Raw genomic sequence first — 23,759 nt, 5'->3', positions numbered from 1 at the left:
TGTAAGAAAAAAGATAACAATTATAAAATGAAGGAGCTATTTAAAAACACAGTAACTTTAAAACTGAATTGGAATCAGAGATATGAATCCATTAACTTTTAAAAATACATATATCCCTGGGGCTCCTTGGTGGCTCAGTTGAGCCTCTGCCTTCAGCTCAGGTCATGATCCTCAGGACCTGGGATCACCCCTGCTCAGTGGGCTCCCTGCTCAGTGGGGAGTCTGCTCAGTGGGAGCCTGCTCAGTGGGCTCCCTGCTCAGTGGGGAGTCTGCTTATCCCTTTCCCTTTGCCCCTCCCCCTGCTTGTGTACTCTCTCTCTCTCAAATAAATAAAATCTTTAAAAAAAATAAAGATATCCCTTATGATCTGTATTTTCATTAGCTGATTGAAACACTGAATTCACAAAAATCTACTAGTTCAGAAGGATATCAAAAAAGAAAAAGCAAAATATACAGCCATTTGCCACCATTTAAGGTGTCAATTAAACCAACTCCTAACTTAGAAATTGGGAATACAAAAGTAAAGAACTCAACATTTAATCTGCCTTTCCGGTAGAACTGTGTTTCAAGGTACCAAACAGTCCCAGTTAATGAAAAAGAGCTCTTTTCAATCAAATGTTAGCTAAAGCAGAAGGAATGACAAAATCAGACAAATGATAGTTTTGCAAACCCTTATGAAGTTACTGATTTGAGCAAGAATTACCACATTGTGTTAAAAGCATTAGGAGAATGAATGATAGGAAAATGAAGATTCATATTTGTACCAAAGTAACACCCTCTTGTCACATGGGCGAAATGTAATTTTATAGTGGAAGGATCATCACCTCAATCTAGTGATCAAAATTAGCATTGCTAACAGTGGGGCAGGCATGGATTATGCACCTCCTCAGGTCGTATGACAAAAGCAAATTTCACCTATGATAAAATCATGCCAAAAATGTTCAACTTGTATCTTTTTCCAGCCTTCAGATCTAATTTCTTTTAGATCTAATTTCCTGTTTCCAGGAAATACACAAGCTAAAGACACTCTGAATAAGCAATCAGACAAATCCAAATGTGTGGTAAGACAGTGGTAAGGCAATGTCATGATAAATAAATAAACTTTAAGGAAAAAAATAACCAGATGCAATGCATGATTCCAGGTTGTATTCTGGTTGGAACAAATGATACAAATGATAATTTAGGGACAATTAGGTTAATTTGAATATGGACTAGGTATTAGACAATACTAATGACATTAATTTTGTTAGGAGTGATCATATTGTGGCTGCGTAAGTAAATGTTTTTATTTTTTACAGCTGTACATTGAAGAATTTAGAGATAGAAATGTCATGCTGTCTGCAATTTACCTGAAAATATTTCAGCATAAAAAAGTAAGATGAATTTAAAGGAAGAAAATTTAATCTATACTGAAAGAGACAAAACACAGGATACTGAGACTTTGCAAGACTTAATATAAAACATGTCCAAAATGATAAAAATGACACACTAATTTTAAGCTTAAAACAAACTTTAAATTTAAATTTTTGAGATTTTTGAGATTTTGAGATTTTTTTTTTACCCTTCCCTTAATAAACTCATTCAAAATATAATGATCAAATCCTACATCATGGTAAGATTCATGTGCAACTACCTGAATTTACCATAGTGTTATGCCATAGTGCAGAGCCCCACTGAGCCTTTAGGATCATGTGCCTGAATTTCCCCAGTACTTTGGAGACAGAAGTGAAAATGCTGCATCTGGTCTGGGGCAGACCAGGATCCCAGTGCTGCTCCAGTGCTGCTCCAGACTGTCTGGTTCAGACCTAAACCAGGCTCTGCAAGACTTCCCTAGGCCGTTCTAAAACAGATGGGACTCCTCATACCCAGCTCCATCTACACACACATATCTATTTCACATTATTCCAGAGGTCCCAAAATGCAAGTTTCTCAAAACTGCACTAATTGCATACTTTCTCATGTCCATGATCATCATTATATATAGTCCTAAAATATAAGCTATTCTAATCTAAAGACTGCCTACCTAGGGATAATAAACAGTTTGTATTGAACAGGCATATGATAATGATGTCCATGTGCTAAAAATCCCTCCCATTGTATATGTTAATTCAACATATATAATCAATCACTCATTCAACAAGCATCTATTGAATCGTCAAGTTCCTGTTCTGGGCCAAGAAGTAAGCTAAGCAATGGGATAGTGTTGGCTGAGCCACAACACCTACATTTAAATGAATCCAACTATACCCATTCACCTAAAAATAATGGAGAGCAAGAGAGACAGTGGAGGGAAGAAAGACAAGTGATTCCACTTGCCTCCATTCAGTTAGTATAGTGGTCCTGCATGCGAGGTCCCCAGAAGTCAGAATCAGCATCACCTGTGAATCTCTCAAAAATGCAAATGCTCTAGCTGAATCCCAGACCTACTGAGTCAGAAACTGTGGAGAGTAGAATGCAGTAGTCTGTGATTCTGTTGTACAGCTGAAGTTTTGAGTTAGCCTAGGCCCTCAAATAGGAGATGAATCTGCTATTCTTTCTTTTGATCTAGGTTTCAGAATACCTCTAATACTATAAGCATCTCACCATGCCGAATGAGAGTCTGGTGTTTAAGGATGTGCATTACCACCCAACATGGCCCCCAAATACAAGCCAACCTCATCATTTAAGCTCAACAGGAAAAACCATGATCTGTTTCACCAAAGAAGGAAAGACTGGCTGTGCTGGACTTAAAGAAAGAAGGTTTATGGCTCTCTAACAAGACGCCTTACTGTGGGATTCTCAAAGATTATTCCACTGTAGTGATTTTCACCTTACCTACTGACTTTAGAACCCAGGCTTCTTGTAAAATGAGATATTGCTGTACCCTTAAAAAGTAGCCCACAAAAAAACATATTTCAATAATCCAATCTAAAGGTTTCAAATTTGAAAACATGGGTATGTGTTTATATATAGTATGTTAAACATAAATGGTAAAAAAAAATTCTTGTCAGAGGAAAAGCTTCCATCTAGAATTATAAGGGTCACCAAAACTTTAGAACCAGAGAAAGTCAAACTTCCATGTGTGACCACTGTCTGGCCACGCCTGCTCCTAGTAATTCATCCCTAATTGTTTAAATTGGGAGAAAAAGGGAAGAACTCTGGTATGGTAGAAAGAAAACAGGTTTGTGAATTAACAGACCTGAACTTGAATCTCTACCGTGAGGCCTCAGGCAAGTCACTTCACCTGACCCAGTATCTTCCTATATAAAATAAGGATAACACACAATTTAAAGGATTGCTGTGAGGATTAGAGAAAATGTACCTGAAGTATCAGGTATAGTTTCTAATATATAGTTCTCCTCTCCATCCCATTTGCAAACCAATCCTAAGCATGGAGTACTTAGATAGGGTAAATAAGGTAGAGGGCGATGATAGAGCTCTTGACAAAAGAAAAAAAAAGTTCTTCATATAATTTTAATTAGTACCTTTGGAATGTCGAAGTCTCCTATTTTTTTTTTTTTAGTGTTTCACCTAAATATTAAGTATTTACAAAACAGGCTGTTGAAATCTCCTTTGCAAAACATTAATGTACGGAATTTTCCTGGCTCCTTCCTTGAGGCTATATAATGCAGATAGTTTGCAATACCTAAGGGTCCAGCACACTAGGGACAGTGTGCCCTCTGCTGTTGAGAACTGAGACCCACATGCCACTTTCAGCTCTGTGCTCCTGAATAAAGAGATTTTTATAAATCACAACAGGAAAGGGGACAAGGGCTTTATAAACCATTTGATCTGTGTTGTTCAACTGAAGACACTGGGCTCAAAGAGGTCAAGTGACTTTGCCAAGGTCACAAGTTAGAGGCAGAGCTGGAACTTTTAATTAATTATTTTTGCAATTTGATTTATTGAAGTAATTAAAATAAATAATAGTTGCTGTAAAAGCAACAAAACATGACCTCAAAAAAGAAACACACCTCTAGTCACATACAGTAGTTCTTTCTAAAATATAGTCCAAGAAATTTCAAGAAATACTTCTCTCCTTCCCCTTATAGAGAAGAAAGAGATCCATAAGAATGTGTAGGCAAAAAGGAACAAAGAAAACATCCTTTAAATAAAATATATTGCAGCAAAAATAAATATTTGGACTTCAAAACTGTTCAAGAATAAAGTTCATATTCAGAAAAGCCCATTAGAACATTACATGTTTGACATAATTTGGGTGGCAACTTGGGGGTGCAGGGGAGAAGGGAAGGCAAATAACATAGAGCACCAGCTACATGCCTGGCACCATGCTGGTGCTTTATACAGATCACATCATCTTCCCAGCTACCCTCTGGGGCACTTTCATTACACTAGTTTTACAAAAAGGCTGCTGACACTCAGAAAGGTCAGACAACTTGCCCGAGATAACATAACTAATAAATAAAAATCAAATACAGTTTTTCCTTTTTAAAAAAAAGATTTTATTTATTTATTTGACAGAGAGAGAGGGGGAGAGCATAAGCAAGGGGAGCCGCAGGCAGAGGGAGAGGCAGGCTCCCCGATCAGCAGGGAGCCCAATGCGGGGCTGGATTGCAGGACCCTGGGACCATGACCTGAGCCGAAGGCAGAGGCTTACCTAACTGAGCCATCCATGCGCCCCTCATATACAATTTTTTCAAACACTTTTATCCCCTACTCAATCCTACCTCCAACAAAATCCAGCCTGATTTTTCACTGTAACACACTATTGCAGAGAGAGCGGACTACCAACTAACCTTAAATAGGAGACACTAGAGTATCTTTCTTCAAATTTGTAAAATGAAGGACATATTCCCTAGACATTTCCTAACAGTTAAACTGAAGAATATGTGGAATATTGGTCTTTTCACTGGCCTAACTCAATAATTGTTACTATACAACTATTTTTAACTCATTTAATTAGGCACTTATAAAAAACAAAATCACCCTAACTCTTACTCAGTAGTTTTTCATTTTAGAAAACTCAGTATTACAGTTAGTTTTATTTACGCACCCAGATATATGATCATAGCTACCTGAAATTTTACTAAAGATAGGAAAAGTATACTTGGAAATATATAGAACAACAACAAAAAATGGAGTCACACCTCCAATAAATCAAAGAACCCTGAAAGACGGCTCTCTGGTCCCCAATTCTAATCCAAAGATGTTAAAATGAAATAAGACCCACTTTCTTCTACTTGATATGTATGTCCTGTATTAATTTTGGAAGTGTGGCATTACATTCTGTTAGAGTTCCTAAATGGAGACACATTGTTTCTAGGGAAGGTTGATCTCCCCTGGAGGGGAGACACCCTCATGTTAGAAGGATACAAGTTTTCAAAGAAGGAATCAAAACCTGGAAGGAAGGTAAGGTTTAGGCAAGCCATAGGTCCATAGTTGAAGGACGAATATCTACAAGTGGAGTACTACTAAGTTAAGTTATCCCTCATACAGGAGTAGCCCAAAGCTAAAACAAGAAGGGAGAGCAAACTGTATCTTATGAGAATGATATTTCCACTTTATTATGTCAGGGCCACGTAAAAATCCTGCATAAATGTTCTATATTTGCTTATTTGTATTATGAAAAGAGAAAGGACTGGAGAGTAAATGTGACTTCAAGAATTAAAAGGGCAACAATATCCTCGAGGATAGTATGATAGTGACAAAGGAAATGACCCAAATCCCTCCAAGAAGGAGGTGAGTCTAAGAGACAGGATTGTCCTTCTCTTCCCAAAGGGATGTTTCCTTCATTGCCAACCTTAGCAGGTATAGTTTCCATTTTAACAAGGAAGGGCGAAGTTTCCTCAGATACACCCTTCAAATGAAATCATCATTCTGTGTAGTAAGACACTGTTTTGCACACACCCTTCTGTCCATATCAACCAGGAGAGAGAACTGTATTCCCTCCTTCTATACTTTTTTCTGTACTCCACCTTAAAAAGGAGACTATAAGAAATAATTTATTTAAAAAGAAAATGACAAGGGGGCAGAGAAAAGAAGTGATATGGGAGAGTCCACTGTAGAAAAAAGTTAGACTATCCAGCCTCCTATATTTATAAAAGGATAATTAAAAAGGCAAGAACACAACAGCTACCACAGCATACCTGTATAAGACAGATACTTTATAATTATTAAATGAAGGCAGTTCAATTCTTCTAATCAGTGGTTCCTCACATTTTTATGTATGAAGTCCTCTTATTAATGTTAGAATTTACATACATGTTCTATTTTAATAGTCTGTGCTTGAGAAAATACACACAAGAGAAGCTAATATAAATTTAATACTGGTATAAATGAATATACAACAGCATCTAATTACATTTGAAAAAATAGTAACGCTGGGCAAGAAAATGGACTCATGTACCCTCTCCATTAACTGTACAGTGCTGGGTAATTCCCTTTTGTTCTGACCAAAGACCATTAGCCCCAGAGGGGAAACACACTCTAAATCACCAAAACTCTACAAACACAAAATACTCTCTGCTCTACTGATAAACCAGAGGTAGAGATATCCTGCCCTCAAAACATCTAAAACATTGCAGTAAGTCAAGAAATAACATGTTTTGTCAAACAACAGTTAAGTGTTGCATCAGACGAAGATTCTGGCATCCTCTGTTGGGTTTCACAAAGCACCACATGATCAATAAATCACATGTTCAACTCCCAGTGGCTTTAGGAAGCTTTGTACCACTAGAATTACCTGGCCACAGTTTAAGTTCTCAAATTAGAAAGTCCTGTAGTGATTACTAAACATATAAATTTTAAGAAATGTTACACCGTCAGAGGGCGCTGTTGTATAAGAAGTAAAGGGGGAGAGGCCATTAAGTTTTAAATACTAGATTCATGAAATTTCAGATTAGATCTGAAGTTCGCTCTTTAAGTGGAAAAAAACTAAAATACAGAGATACCAATTATTTTAAATCTCTCTTTTTAAAAAAATAAATATTCATATAATTTAAATATGGCATTCATCATTCTTTGTTTTAAAGTAAGGTTTCAAAAATTCATGCTTTTAGAATAGTGGTTACTCTTGTAGGGGGAAAATGACTCTAAAAGACAATGGCGGGATTCTAGAATTAGGATGGAGCATTTTTCAGTATGTATAAGATAATCAACAAAATAGACTTATAAACCTTTAAGATTTCTTTTAAGGTATATGTATTATTTTCTAATGTATATATGTTTACATTTCTATTTCACTCTAATCATATGTAAATCATACTGCACTAAAACACATCTATAGTAGATTTTTCTTTCATTTAAAAATATGCGTATTGAGTGCTCATTAAATGACAGGCATTAAGAGAACTAAGATAGAAGTCCATCTCTCAAGTTTTGAATTTAACATAAGCGGTGAACATGCTAATAAACAATCACAGGATGGTGTGGTTACATTCTACAAAGTGCTGTGGGAGCTCAAAAGAGGAAGTTACCATCCTGCCTGAGGCAATCCTGCAAGGCTTCACCAAGGAGGGAATATCTGAGCTGAACCCTAAAGAGTGACAATTTTTTTTTCAGGTACAGAAGAAACTGAAGAGCATTTCAAGCAAAGGGAGCAAGATAAGCTGTGCAAGACAAGCATATTAAGGAATGTTGTTCTTTTATGGCAGGAGGTATATCATTTATGAGGGGAAGAAATGGGAGATAAGATTATATTCATCGGGCTGCCTCCAGATATAGATATGAAAATCTTCCTATCAAGAGAAACCTAACGGAAATTTGAGCTTGCCTCTCTAAACCAACATTGAATGAAACTGGTTCACTAGAAATAGACCCTTAATGAGGCAAAGACTTTTACCTGGTTTGTCCACTAAATCCCCAGTGACTAGTATAATGTCTGGCACATAATAGAAGATCAGTGAATACACAGAGAATGAATGATTGTATGCATACATCCTAGCTTTGCTACTGGTATAAAAAAAGACCCAACATTGCTTCAGAGACCAGCATGATTCAAAGCAATGAGAATGGAGATCAAGGTGCCCAAGAGCAAGTTTGTGCAGGTTCATTTATTGCATGGGTCTGTTACTGACTTTGGAAGACTTGCAGAACACTGTAGCTGGCTGTGCCTTTTGCCCAGTGACAAATCACATGCCCAAGGGGGAACTGAAGCATAAAATCTAAAGCCAACTCACAACAGTTTAGTCTTATATAGGCTGCTGAGGACACAGGAATTGCATGCCCTTTGCTGGGAGTAGAAACAGGAAGATAAATAACTATGAAATTAATATAGACCAAAGGCCAGCATCTGGATAGAGGGGCAGGAAAAAAACTAATCAGCATTTTTCTGAAGTATACATCCTAAAATATACTAGTCTAGTCACAGTTTTTAGGGCTGGAAAGGATCTAAAGGTGTGGTTCTCAGCTAGTGCACAGTATCTAAGTTGAATGACCGCTTTCTGTCAAATGTACATCATAAGGGCTCATTTAGCAGCATACTGGTGTTTGGTAAACCTGAATATGCTACAAAATGTTGATTTGATCAATGTGTAAGATACATTTTCTCAACAACAGAGTTTTATAAAGAAGGAAGAAACACATAAGAGGTATGTCCAAGAGCAAAAAGTGGTTAGAGGGAATAGTTGAAACTATAGATAAGGAGGCATTTCGTGATGCAGGGGGATTCTGAGGAGGCAAGACAGAATGGGGTCAACAGCAAAGATGGAGGGATTTGACTTGGACAGGCAGAGGAACCTCTCCTCCACTGGATAACAGACGGGTACAGGAGGAGTTCCATTTCTAGGTGGAAAGGGAAGAAACCGAAGGGGTTCCAGCTAAAATGCCTTACACAACACCTTTACTTTTTTAACCAGTCAAGTAGGGGGCAGGGCTGTCTATCGAAAGACCATAGTGTTGCAACGATTTGAAGACAGAAGTAAAAGTATGACACAGAAGAAGGAACTGATGCTTAGGCCTCCAGAGGGTCCCTGAGGTGGGGGCTGAATTTGCAGGCACAACCTGCCTAGTTATAGGTTTGCTTCAGCAGAGGTTCACAACCCACCGGTAGGAGTACACACATTTAACGGCTGGATAAAACTAGAATGTGAATTCCATAAAGAGCATGACAGTAGGACCAGGGTAAAGGGAACTAAGGTCATTCCTGATCTCCATGCAAACATGAATACCTAGAACCACAAGGTCCTCTACACCACAGACAAATGTTGCTAAAATCCACTTGCTGACTTGCAAGACTATAATATTTACTCCATTTTATGGAGTAAAAAAAACCTTGACAGAACTCATATATACAATATATAAGTATTTCAACGGTAATCTTATAAAAGTTATATAGTGCTGTGTATTACCAAACACAGTTTTACATGTTTATATTCTCCTGCTTTGTTAAATATAATATGATGTAGTACTAGTATTTTTCTTCCTTTATACTCTATTGTTCTGAATGCTTCTGGACATGCAAAATATTCTTCTGGTAGCATTGTTATAATTGTATACCATGCCAGATCTTCTGAGCTGGCATTGGAAATAAAGCCTAAAGGAGCCAGCCAGAGGAAGAATTGCAGAAAGAAGAAATGGAAAATACAAAGGCCCAGAGGACAGAATGGAATCTGGTACAGTATAAAAAAATAGATTCCACCCTTACCCCTAAAAAGGCAAAACCATGCTTTCCACATATAGGGTTATAGTCCTGTGGAGTATGTAACACCACCCAATATTCTGTAGTTCCCCTCCTCTGAAGGGACAATCTTCCTGCAGAGGGCTGTGAGGACTTCTCAGATCTTACCAACAGAGCAACCCTCGTTCTAACCCATATAACATCATTTCTGAAATGTTCATATCATTCATATCCCATCATTCATGGATGGCATGCCCAGAATCGAGTGCAATGCATGAAATGTGATCTAATGAAGTATCTTGCTCACCACTGGCTAGAAGGAAATAATCCGTTAGTATGTTTATAGATCTAGCTCCACTAATGCAGCCTACTTTAAGAGTTCAGGAAAGGTGTATTGGGTTGAATAGTGTCTTCCCCAACCCCTCAAAAATTCATGTCCTTCCTGGAAACTCAGAATATGACTTTACTTGGAAATAGGGTTATTGTAGATGTAATAAGTTGAGGTCATACTGGAGTAGGATACTTAATCCAATATAACTGGTGTCCTTATGAGAAGAGACAGAGAGACAAATACAGAGAGGAGAGGGCCATGTAAAGACACCGATGGGGGCAACTGGGTAGCTCAGCTGGTTAAGCATCTGCCTTCAGCTCAGGTCATGATCCCGTAGTCCTGGGACTGAGTCCTACATCAGGCTCCCTGCTCAGCGGGAAGTCTGCTTCTCCCTCTGCCCTTCACCCCACTCGTGCTCTCTCTCTCTCTCTCTCTCTCTCAAGTAAAATAAATAAAATCTTAAAAAAAAAAAAAGATACCGATGAACAAAAGAAAGATAGCCATGTGACAACAGAAGGAGACACAGAAATCAGGTAGCTGAAAGCCAAGGAACGCCAAAAATCGTCAGCAACCACCAGGAACTAGGTAAGGCATGGAACAGATTCTCCCTTTGGGCCCCCAAAACAAACCAAATCTGCCGAAACCTTGATTTTGAACTCCTGGCCTCCAGAACTGTGAGAAAACAAATTTCTGCCCCCCAGTTTGTAGTACTGTTACAACAACCCTAAGAAACTAACACAGAAGTACTCTCCATGGAGTGGCATTGGAAGTAAAGCCTAAAGGAACCAGCCAGGGGAAGAATTCCAGAAAGAAGAAATAGAAAATACAAAGGCCCAGAGGACAGAAAGGGCTTACCGTGTTAGAGAAACAGAAAGGAGACAAGAGGGTCTGGTGCATGATGAAAAAGAAGGGAGAATAGTATGGGATGAGGCTTAGGGTAGGGAGTTTAAATTTAACATTAAGAAAATGGGAAGCCTTAAAAGTTTTAAGGCTTATTCTGATCAAGGGGTGCCTGGGTGGCTCAGTTGGTTAAGCATCCAACTCTTGATTTCACCTCTGAAATCAGAGGTGAAATCAAGATCACTATCTCTGGGGTCGTTGAGATTGAGCCATGCATCCCAAGATCATGAGATTGAGCCCTGCCTGCTTCAGGCTTATGATGGGCATGGGGCTCATACTGGGTATGGAGCCTAGGTAAGATTCTCTCTCTCTCTCTCTTTCTCTCTCTCTCTCTCTCCCCCTCTGCCTGTCCCTCTCCCCCACCCCACGTCTCTCCCCTTCTCTAGAAAAAAAAAAAAAAGATTTGTTCTGATTCATGTTTTAAAGAGATCACTCTGTTTATTCTGTGGAGGTTGGCCTGGAGAAGGAGATGATGTTTTAAAAAGGGAGAAAGATTAAACAGAAGGTTACTGAAAGGTCCAGGTGAGAGATCATGGCAAGACTGATAAATAACCTCAGTTTCAACCCAAGTCACTTAAATTGCTACTTATAAAACATGTATAACAATGTTCACTTTCCAAAATCATAATACACCCAATTAAGATAACAATCAAAAAGGGCCCAGTGTATAGTATCAGCAGTATAGGCACAACAGCAATTGGTAAAAGGAAGTCTTTTGAACAACTGTAACCACCACTGCTGCTCCTCAATAATGGATTCTGCACTGACCCTGACTGTGGGCATTCTAAATAGTAAGAGCCCTACGAAACTGCTGCAAGAGTTCCAAGGCCATCAGGCTCCTCCTGGCACTTAACGGAAGTTGATAAAGTCAATCCTATTTCCACCTTTTTCCTCCAAAAACTACTTTAAAAAATTGTACAAAGTGAGACTCCAAAGTTCTCAAAGTTATAGTCTCTGTTCCCCTTTGATGAGACAAAAGACATAAGGGACCACAACCGTTACCTCTGTTAAATTAACAAACTACTTTTTTTTAAGTGGTACCTATGAACAAGATACTACAACACAGTGCTAAAATGCATCTCCTCCTCCCCCATGGAAGATCTTCTGTGAATCACATTGTGAGAATCACTGCAACAAAAATCTACAGCGTTCTTTTTTAGAGATTGCTTTATAACTATTTTTATTACATTGAATAATACAAGATTTTTAAAGTTTTAGTACTTCAAAATATTAAACTTTATGAAATCATCACATGAAAATCACGCACAAACAGAAGCAACTGAAGAAAAGTAGCTGCCTAAGCTTTTTCCTGCTGGGGAACTCCAAGCTCAAAATTTGCAGTACTGATTTCACCATAAAATGGCCTCTCGAGACCTTTAATCATCAACTTAAAAATACACGCTATAGTCTACTCATTGTTTTCAGCATTCATCCGGTCTGAGTGATAAGGACACTGTAAAAAAGATAAAGGAAAGGAAAAGGATATCCTCAACTGAAACCAAAAAACTCAGAACAATGACAAGTTCAAACATGACCAAGTTGCTTCTTTGATTACTTTCAGGTTCTTTTGCCTTTGTGTCACCATCTTGTATAGTAACTGCCCAGAGTTAATAGGATGTACAGAGAAGTGACAGTGAATAGTTATAGTCATTCATTCATTTAACAAACATTTCTTGAGTGCCTACCATAGATAAGTGCTAGAGAGACAACAGTGGACAAGCCAGATGTGGTCAATGCCCTCACAGGTCTTACAGTCTAATGAAACAGATAACAAACAAGCAAATACACACACACTTGGAGACCACAATTGTGCAGGCTTAATTCCAACAGAGAATACAAAGGTAGATCTGATTTTAATATAGTGGTCAGAGAAGGGGTCTCAGAGCAGACAATAGTTAATTAAGCCTTTAATCTCCACAGCCTTCAGGGGCGCCTAGGTGGCTCAGTGGGTTAAGCTTCTGACTCTTGATTTTGGCTCATGTCGTGATGTCAGAGTCATGAGATCAAGGTCCACGTGGAGCTCCATGCTCAGCGGGAGTCTGCTTAAGATTCTCTGTCTCCCTCTGCCCCTCCCCCCTCTGCTCATACACTCTCTCTCTAAATTAATTAATTAATTAATTAATTAATTAAATCTTTTTTAAAAAGTCTCCACAGCCTTCTATCAGGTATGCCACTGTGTGAAAAGGTCCAAGGGGCCATTTCCAATGTCATTTCCTACACTAAGCGGCCCTTGGCCTTCCTGCCTTCTTTGTCTTCCATGTTAATTTTAGTTCTATTATAGCATTTTTCTAGTATATTCTTTCACTATAGTTATTTATATACACATACTCTACACCTGCTATACTGTTATTAACCAAGACTAAAGTAACCCTATATAAGATGTCAGTATCTGTTGATCAAATCATGTGTATTAGTCCCACTTGCCCCTATGAATAATGCAAGGGCCACACCTAAAGCCTAAAGATACATCCTTTCATCTGTTCTTCACAGAAACTCTATGAAGTGTAGAGGGTGACTTTTCCCACCACATCATACCACCTCCCCTCTCTTGTTCACATCTGAACCCCCACAGCACAAAGCACAGTGGGCACAGGACTGTTTCATCAATGACTGTTGAACTGAATTGAGTAGAAAAAGTGAGAAGTGTACTGCGACACTAGCTGAACTTGGGTTAACCAGTTAACTCTGTTCTCATCCCTTGTCTTACCAGTGACACTCTGTTATCTTATCAGGTGTGTTAGTCACAGGAAATATGAACAGATCCAAAAACTGTCAAGTTAAAATCCAACTCAGCTTTGAAAGGGTAGAAGAGTGTTAAACACAGAGGTGACTCTGATTAATATTGATTCTTCTCAACAACTACAAGGCCCTTTCATCCTCCCACTACTTCCTGAGTGCCTATTGTGCGCTCCTGGCTATACTGCACACAAGGATAAAAGACAGAGTCTTCGCTCTCGAAGAGGTCATAGTCTAGGTAAGACAAGGAAGCAAAGAAACTATTTCTACACAAGGGATGCACAGTATGAATGCAGGTAAGCAAAGGATGTTTGTTATAGCAGCAAAGAGGAGATACAATACAATGAAGGCAAACTCAAAGGATATGATAATGCCTATACTGGGACCCTGCCCACCTCTTTTCCAATCTCATCTTCTACCACTTGCCCTCTCCCGCTTCATAATTCAGAAACCCTCTGGACATAATATGGTTTCTCAAGTCTCCAGGCTGCTGCACATGAAACTTCCCCAACTGGAATATTCCCCTACATTACATGACATTACATGTCATTACAGAAAACTCCCAATTCATCCTCCATCCATCCATGTGTTCACTCAAGCACTGTCCCCTCCTTAAGGCTTTCCAGGACAACCCTAGGCCCAGAGGAGAATGCTGCTTCTCCAGTGGAAAGAGCCCAGCTTTGTAGCCTGACAGTTCTGAGATGAAATGGTGATTGTGCCACTTTCAAGCTAGGTGAATTTCAGCACATTTTTTCACATCTCTGAACCTCAGTAACCTCATCTGTAAAAGGGGTACTAATATCTTCCCTAGAAGGTTGCAGGGATTCAAGGTAGTATTTGTATAAATCCCTGACCACAGGGGCACCTGGGTGGCTCTGTCGTTAAGCATCTGCCTTTGGCTCAGGGCGTGATCCCAGAGTTCTGGGATCGAGCCCCAAATTGGGCTCCTTTGCTGGAAGCCTGCTTCTTCCTCTCCCACTCCCCCTGCTTGTGTTCCCTCTCTCACTGGCTGTCTCTATCTCTGTCAAAAAAAAAAAAAAAAAAAATTCCTGACCACAGTAAAGGCCCCCAATTTACTGAATTATAGCAAATACTCCCTGATGATTGATAGCTATCAGTAATTACACCTTGTGGTATTCAAACACACACACACACACACACACACACACACACACACACACTACAACCATATGAATATTCTGACATGTGACCCCTGGGAAACCTAAACCTAAAAACTAGTCTGATGATACGTTTTCTCCAGGAACAATTCTGTCCTCATTAAGGCAGAAAAAATAATGTAAGATGGCATTTACATAACGGATCTTCTATAAGAGAAAAGAGCTGCCACAAAGAATATAACCAAGAGAAGATTCACCTCAAAAGCTCATTTCATTTAAAAAGAAAAATCATTAGGAAATTAAAAAAAAACCCAGCACATTCTAAAGGAAATTACTCAGGAGTAATTATATTACTCAGGAGTAGTAATTATAACCTCCCAACACTACTTACTATAGGACATTGTCTCCCTTTAAAACTATAATCCAAGCAGCTTACAATGAGAAGGTAAACTATTCACCAGCAATATTTTTATCCCATAGTCTAGTACCTCTTAGAGCTCCCCATTTTAAAAACAGTCATTTTTGTTTGTCCCCAAAATGCATGACTATTAAAAAAGAAATCTTCTCCCTTATGGTATCCTGCTTTGCTCATTAATGTTCAGAAATACAGTACAAGTCAGGAAACCTCAATTATAAGCTCTGCTCTCATGCAAGCACAAAACACTGAGAAGGAAAACAAGATGGTGAATAAAGAGGAAATGAATGTAAAGTCCAGGATCAGATGGCTTCACAGGGGAATTCTACCAAGCATTTAAAGAAGAGTTAATACCTATTGTTCTCAAACTATTTCAAAAAACAGAAGAGGAAGGAAAGCTTCCACATGCTATAAGGTCAGCATTACCCTGATACCAAAACCAAATAAAGACACTACAAATAAACAGAACTAAAGGCCAATATCTCTGATAAACATGGATGTAAAAATCCTCAACAAAGTATTAGCAAACTGAATCCAACAATACATTAAAAAAATCATTCACCACAATCAAGTGGAATTTATTCCTGGGATGCAAGGATGGTTCAATATAAGCAAATCAATGTGATACATCACATCAACAAGAGAAAGGATAAAAACCATATGATCATTTCAATAGATGCAGAAAAAGCATTTGACAAAGCACAACAGCCATTCTTGATAAAAATCCTCAATAAAGTAGGTTTAGAGGGAACACACCTCAACAGAATAAAGGCCATATATAAAAAACCCACAGCTAACATACTCAATGGGGAAAAACTGAGAGCTTTGCCCTTAAGGTCAGGAACAAGACAAGGATGTCCACTCTCACCATTTTTAGTCAACATAGTACTGGAAGTCCTAGCCACAGCAATCAGACAACAAAAAAAAAATAAATAAAAGGCATCCAAATTGGCAAGGAAGAAGTAAAACTTTCACTATTTGCAAATGACATGATACTATATAGAGAAAACCCTAAAGACTCTACCAAACCAACTACTAAAACTGATAAATGAATTCAGTAAGGTCACAGGATACAAAATCAATATACAGAAACCCACTGCATTTCTATACAGTAATAATGAAGTCACAGAAAAAGAAATTAAGAAAACAGTCCCATTTAAAATTGCATAAAAGTAATTTTTAAAAACTAGGAATAAACTTAACCAAGGAAGTGAAAGACCTATACTCTGAAAACCATAAAACACAGATGAAAGAAATAGAAGAGTATACAAACTAATGGAAAGATATTCCATGCTCATGAATTAGAACAAATATTGTTAAAATGTCCATGGTACCTAAAGCAATCTACCAACGGCATTTTTCACAGAAGTAGAATAAATAATCCTAAAATTCATATGGAACTACAAAAGATTCTGAATAGCCAAAGCAATCTTGAAAAAGAAAAAACTGGGGGTACCACAATCCCAAATTTTAAGATATACTACAAAACTATAATAATCAAACCAGTATGGTACTAGCACAAAAAACAGACACATAGATCAATGGGACAGAATAGAGAGCCCACAATTATATGGTCAATTAATCCTCGACAAAGGAGGAAAGAATATCCAATGGAAAAAAGTCAGTCTTTTCAACAAATGGTGATGGGAAAACTGGACAGCTACATGCAAAAGAATGAAACTGGACCACTTTCTTAGACCACACACAAAAATAAACTCAAAATGAATTAAAGATGTAAATGTGAGACCTAAAACCACAAAAATCCTAGAAGAAGGCATAGGCAGTAATTTCTCTGTCATAGGTCATAGCAACATCCTTCTAGATTTGTCTCCTATGGCAAGGGAAACAAAGGCAAAAATAAACTACTGGAACTACATAAAAATAAAAAGCTTCTGTACAGCAAAGGAAACAATCAACAAAACTAAAAGGCAACCTACTGAATGGAAGAAGATATCTGCAAATGGCATACCCAATAAAGGGTTAGTATCCAAAGTATACAACTCAACACCCGAAAAACGAATAATACAATTTAAAAATAGGCAGAAGACTTGAACAGACATTTCTCCAAAAAAGACATCCTGATGGCCAAAAGACACATGAAAAGATGCTCAATATCACTCATCATCAGGGAAATGAAAATCAAGACCACAATGAGATATCAACTCACACCTGTCAGAATGGCTAAAATCAAAAACACAAGAAACAAGGGATGGTGAGCATGTAGAGAAAAAGAAACCCTCGTGCACTGTTGGTGGGAATACAAACTGGTGTGGCCACTGTGAAAACAGGATGAAGGTTCCTCAAAAAATTAACAATAGAATTACCACATGATCCAGTATTTCCATTACTGAGTACCCAAAGAATACGAAAACACTAATTCAAAAAGATGTATACACCCCGATGTTTATAGCAGCATTATTTACTATAGCCAAATTATGGTGGCAACCCCAGTGTCCATGGATAAATAAATGGATAAAGAAAGAGGTGGTGTATGTATATATATATATACATACAATGGAATATCAGCCATAAAAAGACTGAAATCTTGCCATTTGCAACAATATGGATGGATCTAGAAAATATAATGCTAAGTGAAATAAGTCAGAGAAAAACCAATGCCATATAATTTCACTCACGTGCAGAATTTAAAAAACACAACAAATGAACAAAGAAGAAAAGAGGCAATCAAGAAAACAGACTCTTGTAGAGAACTGATGGTTGCCAGAGAGGAGGTGGGGGGGGGATGGGTGAAACAGGTGAAGGGAATTAAGAGTACATTTATTGTGATGAGCACTGAGTAATTTATAGAATTGTTGAATCACCTGAAATCTAAAATGTACACCTGAAACTAATATAACACTGTATGCTAATTACACTAGAATTGAAATGAAAGGAAATGAATGTATATTATTCCTATGTGCTTTTGCAAAAAAAAAAAAAAAAGTAATAATAAAGCACAAAAAGACAAAAACCAAAAAATTCTGAATGATTTAACTATGAAGGGAAAATTTCTAAGACTGTTAAGAGATACCAACTGCCTTCTCCCCCAAACAGAATCATCTTCTTACAACAGGAAGTAGTTTTCACCATGCAATTCTCACTCTTTTGAAATCTTATGCTGTATATATAGATATCTATGTATATATCTTATAATACTTTTTGTTCACCCTATAGTAAAGGTTTTTGCTTGCAGGCCTTACCTCTCCATTACATGAGAAATATTCATCTTTATAGGATCCATATAGTCTAGATTAGTGTTTCATAAGAAGGAGGTCGTGATCCGTTCATGGTTGTAAACTCAAGTTAGTAGGTGCTACTCAGCAGCTTGGCTACAGAATCTTAAATTATGTCAATCAGGAAATTTTAAAACTCTAAATGTCCTGAACCATTGTGACCCTGTGAGGATATTAATTCTAGAGCATGTATGCTTTCTACTTGAGAGATAACTAAATCACATTCTAAGATGTAATTACAGTTCAGGCAACAAGAGCCATGTCACAAAGTTAACGTATAGTTAACGAATGTTACAGACAACAAGTATTAGCGGAGCCCAGGGAAGGATAGCTCACACTAGGCTGGGTCAACTGGGGAAGGTTTCCCTGAGGAGGTGGGGTTTAAGCGGAGCCCAGTAAAGGTCTGAATTGGAAACGAGGAGGGGAGAAAAAAAACCATAGTGCCAGCTGGCTTGAACTGAGGCTGACAGAATAAAGGGACTGAAGAGGTTATTGTAATAGCTTAGCTTGGAATTGTGTGGGTTTATAAAAGCTAGTAACCCTGGAAATACAAAGGAAGGGGCATAAAGTAGGAAGGAATCATGGAAAGGTCTTGGTGGTTAATTGGACTTTGGCATAAGAGGTGAAAGTGAAGGAATCAGATGATTCCAAAATACTCTAATCCTGGGTGACCAGAAGGAGATTAGTGCCACGAACAGTAATGTGAAAAAAAAAATCAAAGGAATTTTAGAAGGGAGTGTTATGTAATGACATTAATATTTTTTATAAAAGTTTAACTTGTTTTGAACACCCATACTTCTCAGTTGCACCTAACTATCCATATGAGGGATACTAACCAGTTTAAGCAGCATTCTATTCTTAAGGCACTCGCTACTTACAAGAACCAAGGCTGAGACTCAGCCAGTTATTAAAATATTGAAATCTTTCTATACCAGTTAGCAAATAATTATCTCAGCACCTTGAGTGGTGCCCACCCTCACTCTATGCCCACCTGTCCCACTGTCCCAGTTCCTTCTCCAGACCTGAGGCCTAAAGAACTGACCCATGGCTCTGTAAGAGGCCTCAGCTCTATGAGCAGCTTCTGTTCTAACTGGGCAGTGTGTATGCCATATTGGTAGTACTAGGCAAAATATAATAAAAGCAAATGTTAACAGCATTCAGAAAAGGGAATAATCACCTCAGCTTGGGCCAGTTATTCATTTAAACAACTGTTGCGGGTGTACACTGTGGATATGCTGATAGGTGTGGTCCCAGCAGTCAGGCTGCTCACATCCTAATACAGAGACCAATATATAAACATATCATTGCAATCCAGAGTAGCAGCACAAAAGAAGTATTTATAAAGTGCAGTGGAAGAAACGAAGGGGATATTAGTCAATACACAGCCTGGGAAGAGAAACAAAGCAGTCCCATAAAGCTTCACAGAGGTGATATAAGACCTGAGCTATGAAGGATGGACAGGAAGGAGTGCCAGGCAGAGAAAAGAGGAAGATAAACCATTCCAAGCAGAGAGATACCAGTACTGTATGGGCCACATCCCAGCATAGTGTGTATAAAACAATGAAATGACCAATATGTAATGCCTAGCACACAGTGTAAGAAATAACAATATACATAAATATTAGAGATTCTTTTCTAGCAGAGTTATTTCTCTGATTTTGTTTTTAAAGGCTGATTCTAAAATTCATTTGTTTTGTCTAAGCCTATACGAGTTGAACAAGGGATAGGGCAATCAAAATATCCTAGGAGGTATGGGGTGAGGTAGTTTGGAATTTTAAAATGAAGCACATGGAATTCACAAATCAACTAGAGTTGTCTGCACATCTTAGATGTGTTTAAGCAAAGATGAAACAAGGACAGTGAATTAACTGGGAGTGTGAAGTAGGAGCAAAAAAACAACAGGCAACCTCACTACTTTTCCAATTAACAAAGAAGAGCTTCCTGGAGGGAAATATTTTTTAACAGAAGGGAACAAGAAAGTGCTAAACAGTCCAGATGCCTTGAAGATTCAAGAAGTATTTAAAGAATAAATCTTCAGAGGAAGACCAACAGGCAAGAGTAAAATGCATGTATATGCTTATCTCTGGAGTGTGAAATGGAGAAAGGTCATCTAGAGAACAGAGATTACAGATAAATGACTACAAATTCAAACTAATAAAAGGGTTTGGCAATGTTACACAATTAACTACAAAAAGCCCTTCTGGAAATCTTTAAAAATCATGATCCATATTTTTTGGAGAGTCACTTCCCTAGCATCTTAGCCAACATTCATTTCACCATGTTACACTCAAATTCTTCAGAGATGAACCAAAACACTGGGGGTATGTAAGTAACAGCAACAGGCTCTTTTATACCTTGCCTAACGCTGGATATTTGCATTTAATGTTTTCAATAACACAGAACATGACATGCAGTGTCATTCTATCAGCACATCTGCACATGTACGAAGCTTGGTACTGCAGCCTCCCAGATCCACAGATGAATAAGACCCAATGTTTCTGCCCTGAAGAGATCACGGAGAGGTGGTCAGCAAATAGTTATTACCTTCTCTTTTAAACTATGGTCATTTTCTAGAAATTAAACTACATAAAAATGCAGACAGAAAGCCTGTTTTGGTGTGCACTAGCCACACCATTCATTGCCATTTAATGCCAATTGTTTAAGAGAAAGGAAGCATCCTAGGCCAAGGTGAAGCGAGTCATCACCACTGCTTTCCGAAATTGTTGTATAAGCTGCTCCCTCGAAGGAAGAGGCCATCAGTGCTCAGGAAGTGACAGAGGTTTCCGGCAGTTTTAAAGGATAGTGTCTGCAGTGTGACCCATGGTTCAAACTGCATAAAAATAAGAATTCACTGACAAATGATAACAAGTACTTCCTCACTTTCCTATCGGCTGAATCAGAGCCATTGTTTGGGTTGTAGTTCCTTGTTTAAATTAGGTTATTAAATCACAATGATGCTGGCCAAACATGCTAGTCATAAGCCATCAGGAAAACTTATCAAAAATACCAGTGTCAAGGTTTAAGCACACGCGCGTGCGCACACACATACAAGCACACACATACACACACACACACACACACACACACTTCTGCACTAATAAAATCTGATCATTACCAAGGGTATCTTTCAAAAGCTTTGTTTTTTTTCTCTCCTGAAAACCAAAAATTAATGTACTGTAAGGTAGCAAAAAGAGAAAGGAACTTGCAGACAGATATGAGTTTGAATGCCAATTCTGCCCTCTATTAGAGCTATTGGAATTTGAACAAGTTACTTCATGTCTGTGGGCTTGTTTTCTTATATGTAAAATGAAAAAAAAAATAGTACCTATCTCAGAGAGGTCTTTTTCTTTTCTTTCTTTCTTTTTTTTTTTTTAAGTGGTCTCCACACTGAAGTCACAGAGCCCAACACGGGGTCTGAATTCACCACCCTGAGTGGTGCTCTCAGACCTGAGCTGAGATCAAGATTCAGATGTTTAACTGATTGAGCCACCCAGGGCACCCCCCAGAGACGTCTTATGATGATTAAGTTGGATAATACATGCATGCAAGTATCTAGCAAGGACCTGAAGGAACTGAGAGCTTGATGTATTACTAGTATATTTTGTAGAGCATGTTTCATTAGCATGCACGTCCCAAATCTGAAACCACTGCCAAATATACTCACAAACATATACAACGGTATATGTTTAATATTGCTACTTATGAGGAAGAAATTGTCCCATAAAACTTTTTTTTAAAGATTTCATTTATTTATTTGAGAGAGAGAGAGCACATACACATGTGCGCAAAAGCACACACACACACACACACACACGCACACGAGTGCATGTGGGGGGAGGGGAAGAGGGAGAAAGAGACTCTCAAGAGGACTCTGGGCTAAGCGCAGAGCCAGAAGCGGGGATGCATCTCATAACCCTGAGATCAGGATCTGAGCCAAATCAAGAGTTGGACACTTAACCAACTGAGCCACCCAGGTACCCCAGTGATTTAAAACTTTAGCAAAAAAACCCATAAAAAATGAAAAAACTTCAACAATTTGTTCCAACTTTTCACTTAAAACAATATAACCTTGCAAAGCAAAATTTTTTTAAAAAATTTGCAGTTATCATGGAACTGAAAACAGCAACAAGGCAATGACTTGGTGACAGTGAAAGTCTCTAAAACACTAAATATCATATGGCCTGGTATGTGATACGTTTTTGTTTCTGACTTTCTATTCAGTGCTGTGACGGTGCAATATACCTTTAGTTACACATTCCTCACTATATGAATTATGTAGCTCTGAGGAAAGGTACATATCACAGAAATAAAAGGTGACTGAATATCTTATTTCTAAAGAATTTTAAAATAATCTGTACCATCACTTTCATCAACCCATATGCTGAAGATTATAAATCCACATCTCAAAGGACTACTTATTTCCTCTTGGGGGTCAGAATAATACAATTACAATCATGGTTCAAATAGCCAGGTTTTTCATAAAAGTAGTTAAAGAGATTAGCTTAAATTTTCAGTTTAAAATGATAATACTTTATTTGGGGCGCCTGGGTGGCACAGCGGTTAAGCGCCTGCCTTCGGCTCAGGGCGTGATCTCGGCGTTATGGGATCGAGCCCCACATCAGGCTCTTCAGCTATGAGCCTGCTTCTTCCTCTCCCACTCCCCCTGCTTGTGTTCCCTCTCTCGCTGGCTGTCTCTATCTCTGTCAAATAAATAAATAAAATCTTAAAAAAAAAATGATAATACTTTATTAAACAGAAGAATAACACTATCATTCTAAGCATGATGTTTAAAGATGAGACTAGGGGCACCCGGGTGGCTCAGTTCGCTGAGTGTCCAACTCTTGATTTCGGCTCAGGTCATGATCTCAGGGTCCTGGGATCAAGCCTCACCTGGGGAGCCTACTTCTCCCTCTCCCTCTGTCCCTCCCTCCACTCATTCTCTCTCACTCACACACACACACACTCTCTCTCTCTCTCTCTCTCTCTCGCCCTCTCTCACTCCCTTTCTCTCTCTCTCTAAAATAAAATCTTAAAAAAAAAAAAAAAAGATGAGACCACTATCCTGGCTTTTAGAGAAAACAAAATAAGTAGGTATGGTTACCTGCACTTGACTTTCTGATCAAGGTAGACTTTCAAAAGCAAAGTGCCAAATGGTGACCTCTGTTCCTTTGAGTTAGTGGACAAAAGAGGAACATTCAAATGGAATAGAAGATGAACATACAGCAGTGACTAAGTCATGCAGCACAGATAAGCAACATTTACATGAACTTTAATTAACTTATTCCAAGCCAAATTTTGTATACAGACTGTTGGGAAAGCTTAAAAAGGAGGATTCCCTAATGGAACTAGGGTAAACTGTACTGAGCACCAAACTTAAGGGGACAATTTCTAAAGTAGTGACCTCACTCCTGCCCCACCAGTTTAGTCTCCTCCTCCTTTATTTCTTGGAGAATACTTTATTGTGATCATC

General features: G+C 38.3%; 1 protein-coding gene across 3 annotated transcripts in view; it reads right to left on the bottom strand.

The window, feature by feature from the left end:
- PRCP (prolylcarboxypeptidase) overlaps window positions 1–23,759 on the bottom strand; it is a 70,302-nt gene that overhangs the window by 33,988 nt on the left and 12,555 nt on the right. Inside the window, exon 2 of one of the 3 annotated variants that reach the window (XM_048217343.2) lies at window positions 19,467–19,562. The exons of the other annotated variants lie outside the window; for them this stretch is intronic. The gene's annotated coding sequence lies outside the window, so the exon portion shown is untranslated. The remainder of the gene's footprint in view (window positions 1–19,466; window positions 19,563–23,759) is intronic. 3 annotated transcript variants of the gene reach the window in all.

Source organism: Ursus arctos, unplaced genomic scaffold (genome assembly GCF_023065955.2).
Source record: "Ursus arctos isolate Adak ecotype North America unplaced genomic scaffold, UrsArc2.0 scaffold_22, whole genome shotgun sequence".
Taxonomy (NCBI): domain Eukaryota; kingdom Metazoa; phylum Chordata; class Mammalia; order Carnivora; family Ursidae; genus Ursus; species Ursus arctos.
This window is presented reverse-complemented; position numbering and strand designations above follow the sequence as displayed.